Raw genomic sequence first — 19,089 nt, 5'->3', positions numbered from 1 at the left:
CTCAGGTCTGTTTCTTTGCCAGTGCCCTGCTGTTTTTATCACAGTAGCTTTGTAGTGTAGTTTCAAGTTGGGGGTTGTAATACCCCCTGCCATGTCTCTGTTACCTAGAATTGCTTTTGGTATTCTGTGTCTCTTCTTGTTCCAAATGAATTTTTGGATTGTTTCCTCAAGATCCTTGAAGTATGCTTCAGGGATTTCAATTGGGATTGCATTGAATCTATATAGGTGTTTAGGAAGTATGGCCATTTTCACTATGTTGATCCTTCCTACCCAGGAGAAAGGGATGTCTTTCCCTTTTCTGATATTGTCTTCAATCTCTCTTTTCAGAGTGCCATAGTTTTCAGGGAAAACATCTTTGATTTCTTTTGATAGCATGATTCCTAGGTATTTCAGTTTTTTGGATGCTATTGTGAAAGGAATTATTTGCCCCATTTCTCTCTCAGTGAGTCTGTTTTTCGTGTAGAGGAAAGCTATTGATTTTTGTGTGTTGACCTTGTATCCAGCTACTCTACTCAATTTGGTTATTAAGTCTAGAAGACTCTCGGTGGAGTTCTTGGGGTCTTCTATATAGAGTATCATGTCATCTGCAAATAATGACAATTTAACTTCTTCATTTCTTATCTTTATTCCTTGTATTTCTTTCTCTTGTCTAATTGGTGAGGCTAATGTTTCCAAAACTATATTGAACAAGAGTGGTGATAGTGCACATCCTTGTCTTGTTCCTGATTTCAGTGTGAAGGATTTTAGTTTTTGACCATTTAGTATGATATTGACTGTTGATTTTTCCTAGATGGCTTTTATCAGATTGAGGTAGAGACCATCTATTCCAATTTTTTGTAGGGTTTTTATCATAAATGCATGTTGGATTTTGTCAAATGCATTTTCTGGATTTATTGAGATGATCATATGGTTTTTGTTCCTGGCTCTATTGATATAGTGTATTACATTGATTGATTTGAGTATGTTGAACCATCCCTGCATCCCTGGGTTGAATCCAAATTGGTCATGGTGTATGATCTTCTTGATAATCTTCTGCATTCTGTTTGCCATTATCTTATTTAGGATTTTTGTATCTATGTTCATTAGTGAGATTGGCCTATAGTTCTCTTTTTCAGTTGGGTCTTTCTCTGCTTTGGGGAGCAAGGTGATGCTTGCTTCCAGGAATGAATTCAGGAGTATTGCTTCCCTTTCAATTTCATTGAAGAGTGTAAACAGTAGTGGCAGTAGTTCCTCTCTAAATGTCTTGTAGAATTCAGCAGTGAAGCCATCAGGACCTGGGCTTTTCTTAGTTGATAAGTTTTTAATTACATTTTCAATTTCATTGATTGATATTGGGTTGTTTAGAATTTTTAGGTCTTCTTTGTTCAACTTTGGTAAATCATATGTATCTAGGAATCTATCCATTTCTTCTGTGTTTTCCATCTTATTGGTGTGTAGGTTCTGGAAGTAGTATTGATGGTCCTCTGGATTTCTGCTGGGTCTGTTGTAATTTCACCCTTTTCATTCCTAATTGCATGGATTTGGGCCTTTTCTTTCCTTTTTCTGATAAGGTTGGCTAAGGGTTTGTCAATTTTGTTTCTTCTTTTGAAGAACCAATTCTTGGCTTCATTGATTTTTTTCTATTGTTCTCTTAGTCTCCATTGTGTTGATCTTTATAATTTCTTTATAATTTCCTCCCTTGTATGAGCTTTGGGTTTGTCCTGCTCTTCTCTTTCTAGAAGCTTGAGGTTCAGCATCAGGTGTTTATATGGGCTTGCTCTGTTTTCCTGATATGAGTATTCACTGCTATGAATTTCCCTTGTAAGACTGCTTTCATTGTGTCCCATAGATTCCGATATGTTGTATTGTCATTGTCTTTTAATTGTAGGAAATGTCTGATTTTTTTCTTTAATTTCCTCTGTGACTCATATCTTATTCAGAAGTGTGTTGTTCAATTTCCATGTGTTTATGAAATTCTTGCAGTTTCTTTTGCTATTGATCTCCAATTTCATCATACTATGGTCTGATAATATACAGGGGATAACTTCAATTCCTTTGCACTTACTTAAATATGTTCTATGAGTGAGTATGTGGTCTGTTTTGGAGAATGACCTCTGTGCAGCCAAAAAGAATGTGTATTCTGATTTTGTGGCATGGAACACTCTGTAAACATCTGTTAAGTTCATTTGTTCAAGAGTTTGAGTTCTAGTATTTCATTGCTTGTTTTTTGTCTAGTTGATCTATCTATTTGTGACAATGGGGTATTGAGGTCCCTCACTACTATTGCATTAGTGCTTATATGATTTTTCATGCCTGTTAGTATTTGTTTTATATAGTTGGGTGCACTAGTGTTTGGTGCATAGATATTTATGATTGTCATCTCTTCTTCTTGGATTGTTCCCTTTACAAGGGTGTAGTGTCCTTCTTTGTCTCTCTTAATCAGTGTGGGTTTGAAATCCACTTGGTCTCCAAAGAGGATAGTTACTCCTGCTTTTTTTCGGGTTCCTGTCACATGGAGTATTGTTTTCCACCCTTTAACTTTCAGTCTCTGAGTTTTTTTTTTTTTGAATTAAGTGTGTTTCTTGTATGCAGCATACTGTTGGATCTTGCTTCTTGACCCATTCTGCCATTCTATTTCTTTTGATTGGTGAATTGAGACCATTAACATTAATGGCTATAACTGATATGTATTGACTTATCCTTGTCATGACTTTTTCTTTTTGTTGGATTTTCCCCCTTTGTGTTTAATTTCTTGTCATACCAGGTGGATTCATTCTGCTGGGTTTCCTGGGGTTGTGATCCTCATTGTCTTTTCCTATGGTATTGTCTAAAATTTTTTGGAGTGCCGGTTTGATATTCATGAAGTTCCTAAGGTGCACATTGTCATGAAAGTATCTTATTTCATCATCAGTTTTGAAAGATAGTTTTGCAGGGTACATCAATCTGGGTTGGAGGCTGTTTTCCTTTAGGGCTTAAAATACTTCAAGGAGTAGCATAATTTGACTTCCATGTTAAGTTGTGCCTCAGAAAGTACACAAACTACACATCTGTTGTTACTGGGAGGAAGGCAGAGCATGTGGGGCAATGCACATAGCCCTGAAGAAAGGATGCTAGGAGATGGTGAAATATCTAGTCTGACTGCTGCCTTTCCTCAGAGAATTAAGAAGCAGCATAATCAGGTAAGAGTGAGGATGGGAGAAGAGTTGTTAGAGGCATTAAAAGAGAGGGAAAAGCACAAAATAGCTTTTGAGCTACATAGAAGAGTGAGTATCCTTGCAAAATGAGAAATATTGCTAGTTAGCTCATAGTGCTGGTCATGATTAATAATGTGTGTAGTAGTCGGCTTTCCTGTTGCTGGGACACTGGACCTAGCTCTCACAACTTAAAGGAAAAGAGGCTTGATTTTGCCCATGGCTTCAGGGGACTCAGTCCAAGGTCAGTGGTCAGTGGCTCCAAGCCAGGAACATCATGTAAAAAGTTGTGGTGGAGCAAAGCTGCTTAGCTCATGGTGATCAGGAAACAGAGCAGGGAACAGCACCAGAGACGAAGGGGCTAGGGCCCAGGTGACAGTACCACAGCCCACGCCTCCACGGCCCAGCCAGAAGTGCGCACCACCAGCTCCTCAAGCAACTCCAGTGCCAGTTGACTTGACTGAATCAAGTTTAACTGTCACAGTTTGTGATCCTGAATTTAAGGGGCCTGGTAGGAAGAGTTGTGTAGTTTTCTCCAGCCACAGTGCAGATTAGGCTGATAAGCTCTTGCCCCATCACCCGTAGGAAAGGAATCTGCTTCCCTCCAGTTCCAGCAGGAAGAATTAGATTTGTGAGGAGAAGTCAAGGGAGAGATCAAGGTGAGAAACCGTGGTGTCCAAGATTGTGTGAACGAGAACTGAGCAGGGAGAAAGACCAGGAGGCTTGCTGAGGTCTACATAGGGCCACAAAACTGGGGTGACGCATAGTAGAGAGCGTCAGAGGAAGTGAAGGACCGAGACGCACAGATAGAACAAATCTGAGGTTAAGACTGGGGAGGGGTCAGGAGACTTCGTTGTTAACAAGTGTGAGTGTCTGGTCTCCGGCGAGGCAGCAGGGAGTGGACCACTGGAGGACAGCATGTCAAGCTACTGGAAGGCCGGAGCGTGGGAGGGATCCGTGATGTCAACCTGAAGTCACCAAGAATCAGGATAGGAGCAGTTGGGGAGGACCAGAAACAGGAGCCGCCCCTCCAGGGGCGTGAGGAAGAGGTCCGTGGGGCCTGCAGGACCGTGGGTTGCGGGCACAGTCGTCTGCAGGAGCTGGCGGGGTCGGCTTAGGGAAGTAAAGGTGCCCGCAGCCAACGGGAAGCCACATCAGTCCTTGTGTCTGTGCTAAAGGAGTCTGAGGACCAGCACGACGCATCCGGCTTTCCGAAAAGGGCTGGAACGGTTCACAGGAAGCAGCCGCAGAATTTTGGAGACATGCACGCCAGGCAAATTCCTGTGCCCATTGCTTCGCTTCCCCCCAGCTGGAGTCTGCGGCGTGGTCGGCTTTCCCCGGCTGTTTACCAAGAGTTCTCCCTTGCCAGCGCCGATGCGCAGCCCTGGGTGGTGACGCCAGGCCTGGAGGAGCTGGCTGTTCTCCCGTCTGCTGCCCACCACGTCAGTCCCATCTCGTTGGCACTGCAGCGGCTGGAGAGTCTGTTACTATCTGGGACGCTTGGGGTTTGGGCTGGTTGGACCCAGGCTCCTGCCCCGCCCTCAGCTCTGGAAGCAGGCCTGGTTCTCACCGCACGCGCCCTGGGCTTGCGTTCTTCGTCAGCCGCAGCTTGTCGGCAGCAGCAGGAAGATGGTGGGGCTGCTGCCCCAGAGAACATTGCCATGATCTGGGGGACAGGGAAGACTATAAAGGCAGAAAGCTGATGCAGATATTTCGCAGGGTGAGGTGTGCATGTCTCGGAGTATCAGTCATGTCTGTTTATCCTGAGACAGCCCTCCATACCCTTCCTCAGAGCAGCAACAAGAAAGACAAAAGGAGCTGTGGCTGTGCAGAGAAGTAGCGCCATCACATCCAGATTCCTCCCTCCAACTATGTGTATCAGGCTGTGTCTCTGTCACTGAGACCAGGCCAGTGTGGCTCATTTCTCCACCCACCCCCACCCCACCCCAAGAGGGCGGCCACTGGCCACTTCCTCCCTCCTCTTTTCAAGTTCTGCCCTCTGAGAGCCTGGTCAGTCCCAGAGCCTTGCCCTTGCTAACCACTGGTCACCTGGGGTCACACCATGCGTGTGCTTTCTGATTTACAGATCTTCTCCTGTTCTGCTGTTGGTCGCGTCTTTCCCTGGTGCAGTGCAAGCTCCTGAGACAGGAACCTGGTGTGATGTCTCCGCTGTCCTCCCAGGACCGATGGCATTTGCAGCCCAGTGCAACTCTGGCACCAGAGTTGCTGGCATTGCCTCTTTCCCCGATGCCTCGGACCAGCACGGAGGCCTGTGCAGTGCCGAGCCCAGGGAGGTGGTCAGGAGCCAGGCTCAGCTCTCTGTTCCATGGCTGATGAGCCGGCCAAGCCCTGGGCAGCCTTTTCTCCCCTGTGAAATGGGGAGCCAGTGCGTGTGCTGTGAGGCTGGGAGCAGGACTGAGCAATGTAGCACATGCAGCATTCTCAGAAGCGTGTGAGCAAGCAGTGTCCGGTGTCAATCTGCTGCAGCCGCTGGACCCACACCCTGCCAGTCCTGTTGCCCTGCACAGGTGGAGCAGCTGCAAGATTCTCATGGAGGTGGTGAGGCTTGGGTGTATGCTTTGCTTCAAGCTGCTCCTGGCTCGGCCGGGCCACCGCTGTTGGAAGTAGGCATTCCTTTGGAAGTCCAGGGCAACACTATGAGAATCTGACAGCCTTTCAGTGTGTACTGTGGCTTTGAGGACTTCATTCCCGGCGCTGTCTCAGAGCCAGCGCTGCAGCTGCAGCCAGGGTGTCCGGATTGTGCACTATTCCACTCTCTAGAGCTCGGCGCTCCTACCCTGTGTCCTTTGTCAGGCACCTTGGGGCCCTGCAGCACCAGCCTCCTCTGCCAGAAGGGATGAACCTGATTTTGGGGGCCTGATGACATTAGTGTTATTATTCTTATTTTTAAAATAAGGAAATTGCAGCTTAAGATCTTTTTAAAATCTAAAAACTCAGAGAAAAAGGCCTTACACTGAGCCAGTGGCTGCTTCTCAGTCTGTGTATTTTGTCAGTTGCCAGGAAATTACCCTGGAGGGAAGCAAACAATCAATTTCAAACTGCTTGCCTTCACTGCATCTCCTCCACCTCCACACTGAGAAATGGAAAATCCAATAACTAATAAAGAGCACAGTGCACTCCCTTCCCTTTGTCAAAGGGTTTAGGCACTGGAGCAGACTCCACCGATGTTTGTGCAGGGAAGGGGTGTGGGGCGCGCTGAGCTCTCCGGAGGGCTGCGTGGGACCTGCCCTGGTCAACACACGCTGCAAGCAGCCGCCACTGTCCTTGAGATGACCTTCGGAAGCCACAGCTCTCAGTGTTCCTTCCCTCAGTTTGCCCGGTAGTGGGCCCGCCAGGGTGTGGCAGGACTTGTTTTCCCCAGGCATCTGGCTGTCAGCTAGAGACACAACTAGGAGCTGCTGTGAGCTTCGCCAAACAGGAGTTGTTTAAAGAACAAAACCTGCAGCACAGTCTCTCAGCCTCACCCACCTCCTCCTAGCAGCCCCCGCCCGCCGTCCCCGCCGCCGGTGCCTCTCTGCTAGGCCTCTTCTGCAGCATCTCTCCTCTCCTGCTTAATGCGGTCAGTGCCAACCAGGACAGCTCCTTCCTGTTTGTGTGGATTGCATCCCGATTGAGAAAACATCTTTTTTACGAGTATTTCGCTTGGCGGCCCTGTCAACTTTCATGTGTCTTTAAGTCAGACTTCTCTTCGGTGCCACGGAAGGTCAGGTTCTGATCGGATTTCTCTTTCCCACTCAATCACCATCTTCTTGAGGGCCAGAGCCACTCTGCGTATTACTGAGTCTTCTGGAGAGTCAGGCCAGCCTGGCGCAGGGCTTGCCAGGTGGAACTGAGTTCCTTAGCCGCCTAAGCACACTTCCCCGGTGGCCAGCGTGGTGAGCTGCGTGCTCCTATGCTGGCTGTTGTCAGCAGACGTTGTGGCAGTCACTTTCAGCTGTGCTTTCCAGAGACGAAGCTGAGGGCAGCTGGCCGTGGTGAAACGCTCTTTGGCAATTAGACTGGCAGACAACCAGATCCAGCAGTGGCGGGCAGGAGGGCTCATCAGCTCTTACGCGTCTCTGTCTGGCTTTCTCCTGGGGAAATGCCAAGCAGAGCTGGCACTGGGAAGCCCATTGATTCAGAGCCTGGTCACCAGGTCAGGACAAGGGTGACAGCAGGGAGGGGAGCCAGACTGGCCACCAGGTCCTGGGCAAGTCTGGGCTGCAGGCTGGCGACTCGTGTGACCCCAGAGGGTCAGAGAGTGAGCAGATGCACGCTGTTTGCTACGAAGAGTACTGGCAAGGCTGCACGCTCAGTCCTCACGGAGGTAGTTGTGCAGCTCTCTGATGACGGTTTTGAGGCCTGTCCCTCAGACAGGGCTGGCTGGTGAGGACCTCCTTGGTCTTACACCCTCGGGCCCCATCGCTGTGTCCCCACCTTCAGTTGGCAGGACCCTCACTCCGCCTCCAGGCAGGTGCTCTCAGCTTCCTCCATTACAAACAGGGACTTTGGTGGTGGTGGTAGTGGAAGGGATCTACCAGGGGAGATTGCATTTGATGAAGTAAGGGGAAGAAAATGGCCTGGACTTGTTGAATACTAAGCATCAGCCATCAGCAGGGCTATGGAGCGAGGACAGCATGGAATTTCTCCTGTCCTTGAAATCACACTTGAAATCACAGACGGGTCTCTTCGCTTATCTATATGTACATGGGCATCGAAGTTCTTGACACATTATATGGATTCAGTAGATATTTGGTGAACTCAACTGCTAAATGTTATGAAAATGAACCTGATCATGTTTAGGAAACATCTATTATCATTGTAGTGTTATCAAAATTAAAAAGACAGTAAGAAAGATGCTATCTAGCTCAACTGATAGTCTAACTGACAAGTCAAGACATAGAGGGAAATGATAGTAGCAACAACATAACAGAAGAAACTGTAGAACAAAAGATAGAAAAAGACATTAAAACATTGGTCTGGGCAATGATTTCCAAAGCACAGGTAATAAAAAAATAAATAAGTTACTGGGATTATGTTAAACTAAAAAGTTTTTGCACAGCAAATTCAATAATCGACTAAAGGAAAAATTAACCTATAGGATAGGAAAAATATTTACAAATCTTTTATCTGATAAAATGTTAATATCCAAAACAAATGAGAAGTCAAATAACTCAATAGTGAAAAGATCAAACAATTTGATTTAAAAAGGGGCAAAAGAACTGAATAGATATCTCTCTAAAAAAAATATACAAATGGCCAAAGGAAAGATGTTCAACCATAGTTGTTCTAATTACCGAGGTAGTGCAAATCGAATGCACACAGGAGATAACATTCCACCCTTAATGGTTGTTACCAAAGGAGCAAAAGTGAGTGTCGCAAGCATCGGGGACAAGGGGCGCTTGCACCCTGTGGCAGGAAGGTGTGTCCACGTGGGCCCTGTGGAAAAAGAGTGTGGACTTTCCTCAAAAACCAGAAGAACACTAGCATAGATTTCAGCACTCCCATTTCTGGGTTTATAACCAAAGAAACAAATCTAGGTTTCCGAGCGCTGTCTCCACTCTCGTGTTTATTGCAGTGTTAGTCACAATAGCCGAGATGTGGCAGCGTCCTGTCCATTGATGATGAAGAGTGGGAGGACGTGTGGCCTAAACATACAATACAGTGTTACTCGGGCATAAAAAAGAGAGAGTCCGACATTTGCGACAATATGCATGAGCCTGGAAGACATTACTTAAATGAAATAAGCCAGAGACAAAACAAATATTGCCTGATCTCATGTGTATGTGGAATCTGAAATAGTGAAACACATTTCTCTGCAGAGATTAGAATGGCCATCGCCAAGGCTGGGCAGGGCGAAACTGGAAGTCCCAGGCAAAGAGTTACAGCTCACAGACAGATATAAAGCCTAGAGCTCAGCCGTATGCACGGCACCTACAGTGGGCCGTACTGTGTTGGGCACTTAAAATTTTGCTGAGAGGATAAGTCTTATGTTGTTATTTTTATCACAGTAATAAGTGAGTAAAGATGGTGGAGGATGATGGATATACTGATGGCATAGATTTTGGCTACGGTCTAAACATGTGTCTTCACCTCCACACTCATTGAATCGCATACATTAAATACAGCTTTTATATGTCATGCAAAGCTCAATAAAGTGGTTAAAAACTAGAATAGTAACTTTGGTTTTTCAAACAGCTACTGTGTGCCAGGAAATTCACATACTGTCTCACATTTATTCTCATAACAATACTGTGAGATTACTGTTATGCTCAGTTTTCAGTGAAGGAAGAGAAATTCAGAGCTTTGCTAACTTGTCCAAAGACACAGAGGTTGAAGTGACGGCGCCCTGCTTACAAGCACGTGCAGGTGATATAGTCCTCTCGCTGTGACACCACGGTGCTGGCCTAAGCATGGCGAGGCTAGGACGGAGGGAGGCGGTGCCACAGCTATGCATGGGCTCAGGCATTGCAGGAAAGGAGGCGTCAGGCTGGACAGGGCATTTTGCCGACGAACTGAGTCTCGAGCTGGCCTTACACCTCCCTATCCGAAGGGGTCTTGCATTGTGCTTATCGTAGAATCTGGATTTCCAGGGATGTTGGTTGTGGACTTCGACTGCCAGAAACACGAGAAGATAAGTTCCTGTTTATTTAAGTGACCCAGCCTCAGGCTTTCTGTTACAGCAGCACAGAGCAGACTGAGAAGCACGCTAAGGAGTCAACTTTGGGGGAGGATGGGTGGTCCCTCCAACTGCAGCACTTTTCAGAGCTTCATCCTGAAGGCTGAGCATCCACTTGCAGGAGTGGCAGCCTGGTCCGTACGTTTGCTCTCCCTCCTCCTCCCTTGCCTGCTCGCTCTCTCCTGCCTGGGATTATACCTCTCTGCCACACCTCTACTACAGAAGACGCTGTGGGCCTGCTGTCTAAGCCCTGCCCTTACAGCTTTCACCTTCCTCCACTAACTTCCTCTTGCTCTGTTTCACAGCCAAGTCAGCTGTTTCCTGGGCTGACTGAGAAGCTGTCTATAGCTTGCCAGGCCCAGTATCCCTTTCCCACTAATGCTTCTCTGAACCCTGGACTCCAGCCTCAGAAATAGCACTTGGGTTTTGCTGAGACCAAGCAAGTTGGCCTCCCTGGAGGGTGAGAGGGAGTGATGCCATCGCCCGCCGGGCCAACAGCAGAGCCCTTCGAGGCCCTAAACACAAGGCACCGATCTTTGCCCTGTGAGCAGGGAGGCACCAGTCACGAGGGAGCAGGCACTGGGCTCACCGCCAGCTCTTTCTGCAGTCTCTCATGCAGCTGCTGCCTTAGGTGGGGTCTGCTGGTGGACACAGGGCTGAAACAGCCTGCAGCAGGATGTGTTCCATGGGCTTCTCACTGGCCCTGCCCATGTGGCTCACAGAAATAAAACAGCCACTGGGTGGTGAAGTCAGAGCACTCAAAAATGCGGACACCAGACCAAAATGACTTTCTAAAGTTGAACTTGAGAATTGGGTACCCAGTCTCAAAGTTAAAGAAAATGGTGATGTATAATGCCACCTGGCACAGGGAGTGGGAATCAGAACTGTGGTGGAATATTGTAGAAGACTGTGTGTGTCATCTTAGCCCAGAAAGGAGACAATGGTTTTGCGCTCCCCACAAAGCCATGCGAGCCGCTCTTTTTCACACACGTAATGACCTTGCCTTCTCTTGGAAAATTATCTCCAAGATTAAAAAAAGTAAGCAAGGTTTTCACAAGCTGGCCAAATACAATTCTAAAAAATTAGTAAAAATAGAAATCTCACTCAGATCCAAAAGCCAGAGCGTTAATGGAGACAGAGCTCAGTGGTACTAGAATGTTAATTTCAAGTAAAAAAATAAAAGAGTGAATCACTGCAGCGAAGTTTATTCAGGGACAAAATTCATTTATTTTTCAAAAGCAAGTTAATTCACCATCCCAGGGAACTGTTATTCTTGCTCTTTTACAAAATCAAGACTCCCTTATTACAGCCAGAGCACTCTTCCAAGACAATAATGAAGAATAATGCAGCTTGTTATTGGCTCTGGGGTATGCCTTGCACAGATGGCCTTGAAGATAAAATGATCATTTGGACTGAAAGCAGTCTGATGTTTTTCCTTTTCTTTTTTTTAATTGGACTCCACGAATGCCCACCATGTTCTTAGCTCTTGAGCATTTTCAGGGTGGATGGATAGATGAATCCCCATGCATACATCCATCCTTTATATTTATATTGACAACCTATAAAACATGTTTGTGCACATCCATCAATTAGTTATGTATTGTGGGAATTCCAGAAATAAATTCTAGACATTGAATTAACTTCACTGCTGCTAAGTCTTTCTGAGTGATGGCCCATGCCTCAGCTGGTGCGCAGTAGTTTCTGCAACCTAAACGTCTGAAATTTTGCATCTTCAATGGCCTAAGGCAGGGCAGAACCTGCATAATCTACTGCCTGTTTATATCTCCTGCCTCGGGAAGCAGGTATCAATGTGGTTCTGAAGAATGTCTCTGGAAAACATGCATGTTTTCAGCTGAATTTTATTGCCCTCCCAGGACTTTCGTCCTGAAGGCACCCAAAATACATGGGAAGCATTCAGGGTTCTAAATGGCAGAGGAGGAGCCAAATTCTCTCAGTCATTTTCTGGGGCACATTGATGAAAAGTTCTATGCACATCATTTCCAGATTCTAATATTCAAAAAACTATAATTCCCAAGCTGGCAGCTGAGTCTCCTTCCACTTACAGTCACTCATGGATTACTAAGCATCGTGCTGTGGGTTGTCAGCAGCCCTGCCCTCAGCAGCCTTGGCCATCCATGGGAGACCAGTGATTGCCCAGCGAAGTATTTAACTGCAATGCAGTGAGCTGTGTGAGGGAGAAATTCAGGTCTCTAACTACGAGATCTAACTAGGTCCAGCCAACACCACCTCCTTCTGGGCCTTGAAAAGTCTGTGAAGAATTTTGCTTTTTGTCAAAGGAGACATTGAAAAGCTCTGTGGGAGGTCAGGTAGAAGAACAATATGACTAATTTTGTCTTTGAACACATTGCTCTGTTTGCAGTTTAAAACTTGATGGGAGATAAAGACTTGGGGTCCGAGAAACCACGGGGAATCTTCCGTGACCCCGATGGGGTGTGATTGTGTGCGAAGTGAGTGTAGACAAGGTGAGCTGTCAGCAGTGGGACAGCTGATGGAGGCTTTGTTGTCTACTCAGGCTCCTCACTGGCTTCTAAGTGTGTGCAGAGCCGCTGCCTCCCACGTGCTGTTCTTCACATGTTTCATTTGCAGCAACAAAAGTAAAGCGAATGTTTTATCCTTTCTGCCTATTCAGGTTGTTTAGAGAAAGCTACGTGTACTCCAGAGTACTGTGTAGACACAATCAACTATTACTGATGTTTTTATAGTTTTAGTTTCCTGTTATAATTTGGTGTCCTCTTTTCCTTGAGCTGGAGAGAAACTTAAGCAACTTTTGCTGCTTGTATTATTTATTGCTCTTTATTTCCCTTACTCAGACTGCAGTGATTGTCAGCATAGATGTGTTGCTATGCATGCTTGGAATGATAGTACACTGGTGAAATTCAGGAAAAAGAGCAGAACCTCCGAAGCCTGGATAAGAGAAGAGGCGAAGTGAAAATTGGGGTGTGCACTTTCCGACCAAAGCTTGGGTGTGGGCCCTGAGGCTCCGTGTTCTGGACCTCTGCTTTTAAGGCTGGTAGAAGAACTATCCCGGAAAGAGCATGGACTACTGTGTGAAGAAGGCCTGAATTTATATTCTGTGTATGACACACTAAGTGTGGGATGTGAGGCTAGCCTCTCTGTTCTTTTAAATTTTATTTTATCTTTATTAGTGTATGGGATACATAATAATGCATTTGTTTGGGGGACTGGTACAGATTCATATCGCGTCTTGATTGTTTTAATGCCCTGTTCTCCTCACTCGCTCTTTCCTAGATCCTCCTCTCCATCTCCCACAAGTCCACCTCCTGGCTTCCTAGCATCTCTCCTTTATTTTACTCTTTAAATTATTTAAACGTTGGGTTTTTCTTATAACAGAAACCATGTGATATTTAACATTCTGTGTCTGATTTATTTCACTTTGCAAAGACCCATCTATTTTCCTGCAAATGACTCAAAGTTACCCTTCTTTGGCGGCCTGCTCTGTAAATGGTACTAGAAGTCCTCCCTTCTAATCGGTTCAGTAACTTCTTCAGCTGTTCTGCTCCTGGTTGCCTTGGGGCCTTGGCCAGCATCTTTCTCTTTGCTTGGGTACTTTTCCTTCCTGTGCTATCCACGGCTGACTTTGTTTTATCTTTTAGCGTAGCTTAAAGTATCAGTTCTTTAGAAAAAACTCTTATCTCAAACGCTTGCAACGATTCAGTTCCCAGTCTGTTACCCTCAATATTCCTCTTGGGTTCATATTTACTTCTGTTATTTTCCCTTCTTCAAATTCTGTTGCTCCTTTTTGCTTACTGTGGTGTGCTGAACACCTGCACAGTGCCTTTCACATAGTAGGACATTAAGAACACTCATTAAGTGATGAATAAATGGATGATGAATAAAATAATTGTCATAAGGATTAAATGGGATAGCAAATTAAAACGGCTTTGAGAAGTGCTTGGCCATCAGTTTATTTTCTTTCCTTTAGCTCAGAAAACGTTCTCTGGACACTGAATAATTGTAGCCAGTGTGCAAAGGAGCTAGGGTGCAACATGGAAAACAGGACAGCGAATGGATGGGATTTTCCCCAGGAACAGCTGAAGCGGTCATAAAGGAAGAGGAAGTAACTATGCTAATGAATTCAATAATTGTTCTTTGCCTTCATCTTTTAAAACAATTTCATTAGGATACATTTGCAGTGCATCATGCCCACATTCATCACGAGGAATTTGTACATGTGCACAGCGCGTCTCAGTTCTTTTTAAGCCCCTTTCCCTACCCTCTCTGCAAACATTCTTCCCGTCCCCATTGGCAAAAGCTCTATTTCTGTGTTTGCTTCAATTCTTTGTAAAAACCCATTTCTCTTCCTTCCCTCCTTCGTCCCTCAAACTCTTCTTTCCCTTTACGTTTGAAAAACTTCTTCCTACTTCCGACTAGTTTGCTCTTTTAAATCAGACAAAATGAGTATTTGAGTTTCTCCGTGTTCACATTTACATTTCACTCTTGACGAAATATTATTTCTAACCTCTATAAAAATCAGACCAAAGAAATTTCTTCTGCATTGTCCCACTCTTAAAAATACCATTTAGACAAATATTAACTTCTCCGTCCAAAACACCTGACTAGTTCTGTCCTTCTACGGTTCATCAGTCCAACAGAATCTACAAATGACTCAGAAACTTTCTACTAAGCTTACATTTATTTGTATTGATTTTTGTGAGGAATAGCATAACCAGACAACTCAAATTTAATTTTTTACAAGCTGCAAGGGCATGGTGCTTGTATTGAATGGATGCAGATCTCTTTGTCAAGCATGTATTGAACACCTGCTGTATGCCGGCACCTTGGGAAATAACATGATCTCAGGTAAATGCAGAGTCTGAAAAAGTCAGGTTCATGCAAGCAGAGAGTAGATCGGAGGTCACCAGGGGCTGTGGAGGGACGTGGGTGACAAAGCAAAAAATCTGGTTAAAGGGTACAAAGTTTTGATTAGACAAAAGGAATAAATTTTGAAATCTGTTGCACAGCTTGGTGACTACAGTTAATGATGATGTAATTTTTATTTTAAAATGCTAAAAAAGGCCAGGGATTTAGCTCAGTGGTTCTGCTGCTTGCCTTGTAAGCCCAAGGACCCGAGTTCAATCCCTGGTACAAAAAAAAAACCAAAACCTAAAAAAGTAGATTTTAGATGTTCATGATACAAAACATGGTAAGTGAGTGAGGTAATAAATGTTAACTAGTTTGACTTCATCATTCTATAGTATGTATATCTTTATCCATATATAACATTGATATATATATATATGGATTTTAAAAGAACATGATGATGATAATTTTCTATATTGCTTTCAGTTAAAGTATGTCGAACTTACCCTCTTGTTTTTCATATTTGACTTTCAAAAATAATGCATCTTTTTCACTGTCAATTTTTTAGGCATTTCCTAAGGGTTTCTGTGGCTTAGAACAGTGTTGGATGTATGAGGTGTAATGATATCATCTTGATTCTCACAACTTTACTGTCCCTTGAAACAAGCAAAAAAGAACCAAAAATTTCTAATGTTTCCACTTTTCTCTTTTTAAAGTGTTTGCAAGCTATCAGAGACCCCTGCTGTGGGTTCCAATCTCCTGCTCAGTGCTACGACGCACGGTGAGAAGAAAGACAGAGAGACAGAATTAGAGACAGAGAAATGGGGACCTGGAATGAGCTGTGCTTGAGCCAGCAGAGGCTTGAGCAAGAAAAGGCCCTGAACAGCCAGAGCCATCGATTTGGTGACACAATCCCTGTTCAGCTGGGGTGAAGGGCCTACAGGAAGGGGGTACATGCAGTTGTGTAGTTGCCAGGGATACAGTGCTGAAGCAGGCAAGGCATTTTTGTGTTAGGCTGGGAATGGAATTTGGGTAGAAGCCACTATGACCTCAGCTGTGTGTTATCTCATAGGCTCTGGTCAGACTCACTTCTTAAAACAAGCCAGTTGTGGGGTGAGCTCTTTGCAGCCTGCACTGCCTCCATCCTGCTTTGGACATAATCAACAGGGTGGCTTCCCACATCACCTTCTTCTCTTTTTGGAAAGTGCAGCAGCTTTATCAGGGTGAGCTGCGATTGTCTTTCAGGCCTGTTTGCTCCTGGGTCTCACCAGTGGGCAGCACATCAGGTCCAGTGATCTCTGCAGGTCTGAAGGCCATTGTGGGTGAGCTGAGTCGCTGAGATGCAGCCTCCGCATGGCTGTCAGTGTGCGTGCCGCTTGGTCCGTGGTCGTACGCTCTAGGATGACAGCCACAGTGTCTCTCTATTCCCTGTTAAAATGTACGCATACCCTGTCCCCATGTTACCAGGGCAGGAGGTCCGTTTCAGGTGCCTGTCTGTATGTCTTTCCAGAGCACCTCTGGTTTAGCCTTGGAGGTGGACGAGTTTTGTTGTTAATGAAGCATGGCTGGCAGCAAGGTGAAGCCAGCCACAGGATTTAAAAAATTTAAAACAAAGATTGATAAGAAGCTTTTAGAAGGAACAGCATGGGCTTTTACCAAACCATCAAGAAAATATATATATTTCCTGGGTAAATCACTTTTGTACATTTTCTTGACATGCATAAGCTTCCTAGTCTTGTAATTATTTCTTCACCTTTCTAACAAGACAAAACTATTATCATACAAAATCCTTTCATAGCAAATATATATCTCTTGTACTTACAGCGTTCTTAATTTTTTTTTTTTGGTTATACTTTTTTATTGGAGATTCAAGACCAAGTTAAAGTGAGACCTGTATTAGTTAAAATTAACCTCTTGTTATCTATCAAGGTCAGTTAAGGCTCCTCAGGCATGACTTTGGAACCATGTATAGTGCCTCTCAGCTCCTGTCAGTGTCAGCTATCAGGACAGGTCCTGGCTGTGCTTGACCATGCTGCTTTCTGTGAAAGCATGGGATATTTTTCCCTCTAGGTCACTCTCCTTTGCCACACTGTATATTTGTTGATTCTTATCCTCTGGCACCCAGCAACCTTCCTGCTCAGGAGGTTGAGTGACTCACCAAAGTTGTAGGATTTTGTAGAAGAGGTTTTTCTTATGTCATGGGTCTCATTGACCTTGGAAGGCCAGGGCCAAAATATTGGCTGTCTTCTTAGCCCTGTTACTTTTTTAGTTCTGGTCTCTAAACCTTAGTTGTTGAACATCCAGAAGAGAAGATCAATAACATTAGCATTGCAATGGGAGCAATAACTTTACCTAGATATCAAGCACTTTGAAATAACTATATAAAATATAGTTAGAGGACTGTTATTTTTGTCAACCATGGTTGTTCTAGTACTTGAATCCCTGTGGAACGTTAACAGAAAAAAAAAAGAACTTCAAATCAAGAGCCACACATAATATTTTAGCATGACAATTATGAACCAGTGCAATCCCACTACTCATCAGCCTGGAAGTTTCAACCTGCTCTGTTTCCGACCTGGGCCGGTTCACTCCTCCTTAGGCAGCATGGTGGTCCCCCGCTCCCTGGAGGTCATCATATTGATGCCAAACTTAGTGTGGACACCAGATTGGCATAGCACACAGTTGTCCAGAACTTCTGGACTCAAGCGATCCTCTCACATCAGCCTCTTGAGTAGCTGGGTCTACAGGTGTACACCACCATACCCGGCAGCACAGCTGCTTGAATTTTAAATTGTCCTTTTTTCTTTTCTCAAATTGTTACATTTTTAAACTTGACTGGCTGCCAACGGAATAGAAACCTTGAGTTAGGTTCTTATCTTAAATCAACAAACAGAGTAGAGAGAAGAGCAAGTTAACCCTGTAATTACAATTTAAGAGTTTGCAATGTGAAAGAAATGTTTTAAGCACACCAGTAAAATATCAGCTCAAATTGAAACAAAGGCACATTTATCAATTATTAAAATTTGTAATTTGATTTCTCTTGTAAAATCTCTTTATGTCTGATATAGTGCAGTTGTAGTTTTTCAAGGTCGTTTTGGCTTCCAGATGTTTTCAGGCAGCACCAGGCTGGAGATACAGCACTGGCCTTGGGGCTCTTCATGCCGGGAGTGTTTTTCTCACTGTTCTGTTCTGTATTCTCAGAGCTTTCCTAGCTGTCTTCATTCTATTTATTTTCATTTTAGTTCTTTCCAACCTGGGTGTGGATGCTGTTTGACTTTTCCTGAGTCTGACCATAGAGCCCTGCCTGCACATCCTGATGCACTAAAGCCAAGCAGTTCTCCTCACATCTCTGTTCCCACCTCCTCTGCAGACACCCTGTGGTCTTAGCAACTCAGGCAGAGGGGGAGGCACTCAACCTCCTCTGGAGGGGGATCACTGGGGTGTGCTTGTAATGACAATGTCAAATTTTCCATGTGGGGGCGAGCCCACCATGTGAGAGACAGCAGATTTGGTGAGCAGTGGATTTAAAACCAAAACCAAACTGTTCTTGCCAGATGTGATTGCCTCAGAGCAGAAGCTTGAGAGGCTCCTGGGCCCAGCTTTAAGGATGCCAAAGCAGTGCCCAAGGCTGCAGGTTGTCAAGGTCTCAGTTAAGATCTCAGGGGAGATAACTTTTCTTCTTTGTTGAGCTGTCCAGAAGTTATTTCTGACACCCCCCCAAAGTTCCATATCTCAGGTTCTTGTTTGTGGGAACCAAGGATTATATTTAACTATCTTCTGAAGGATTTTTTTTTTTAAACTGGTCAGCACTGAGCATGCTTATTTAAGAAGGGGTGTGGAGCAGCTGGGTATAATGTTGCTTTTTGGCCAAAAGTGATTGCCCCATGTTTTAATTCCAGCTGATTTCCTACTTGTATTGAAAGTACTTTTCTGTTTATTTGCTTCCACTTTGGACATCCTTAACTTGTGACATGAGGGCCAAGTGCTGTTGATACTCTGTGTCCACTCTGAGTGACCTTCACTAAGCACACAATCCCTTGTGGGTTCAAGCCTCCATGTTGGGCACCAGTTATTGGAGACCCCTGCAGCAGATCATTATCTGCTCAGTGCTATGCACGACACATGGTGAAATGAAAGAGTTAGAGACAGAGAAATGGGGAACTGGAATGACCTGTGCTTGAGCAAGCAAAGCCCCTGAACAGCCAGAACCATCAATATTTATTGGTGACACAATCACTCCTAAATTGGGGTGAGGAGGCTTCAGGAAGGGGCCATGTGTAGTCATGTGGTTGCTAGGGATACATTGCTGATGCACACAAGGCATGTAAAAGAATAGACAAAACATTCTTGTGCTGGCTGGGGACAAAATTTGGGTGAGAGTCACTCTGACCTTGGCTG

The 19,089-nt window shown here is 44.8% G+C and overlaps 1 protein-coding gene and 1 non-coding gene across 15 annotated transcripts in view; one reads left to right on the top strand and one right to left on the bottom strand.

The window, feature by feature from the left end:
• The window catches only part of Kcns3 (potassium voltage-gated channel modifier subfamily S member 3), a 357,419-nt gene that overhangs the window by 182,885 nt on the left and 155,445 nt on the right, over positions 1–19,089 (top strand). Inside the window, exon 1 of one of the 14 annotated variants that reach the window (XR_015453271.1) lies at positions 12,509–14,691. The exons of 10 other annotated variants lie outside the window; for them this stretch is intronic. The gene's annotated coding sequence lies outside the window, so the exon portion shown is untranslated. Of the gene's footprint in view, positions 1–12,508; positions 14,692–19,089 lie in introns of those variants that run through there. 3 more of the 14 variants (XR_015453273.1, XR_015453272.1, XR_015453274.1) reach the window with 3 other exon arrangements.
• LOC147827094 (signal recognition particle RNA) lies at positions 17,168–17,459 on the bottom strand. Its single transcript, XR_015453323.1, has one exon.

Source organism: Heterocephalus glaber, unplaced genomic scaffold (assembly GCF_053883595.1).
Source record: "Heterocephalus glaber isolate CG9 unplaced genomic scaffold, H.glaber_assembly_v1.0 deba00001457, whole genome shotgun sequence".
Classification (NCBI taxonomy): Eukaryota; Metazoa; Chordata; class Mammalia; order Rodentia; family Bathyergidae; genus Heterocephalus; species Heterocephalus glaber.
Note: the sequence above shows the minus strand (reverse complement) of the source record. Positions and strands in the feature narration are given on the sequence as shown.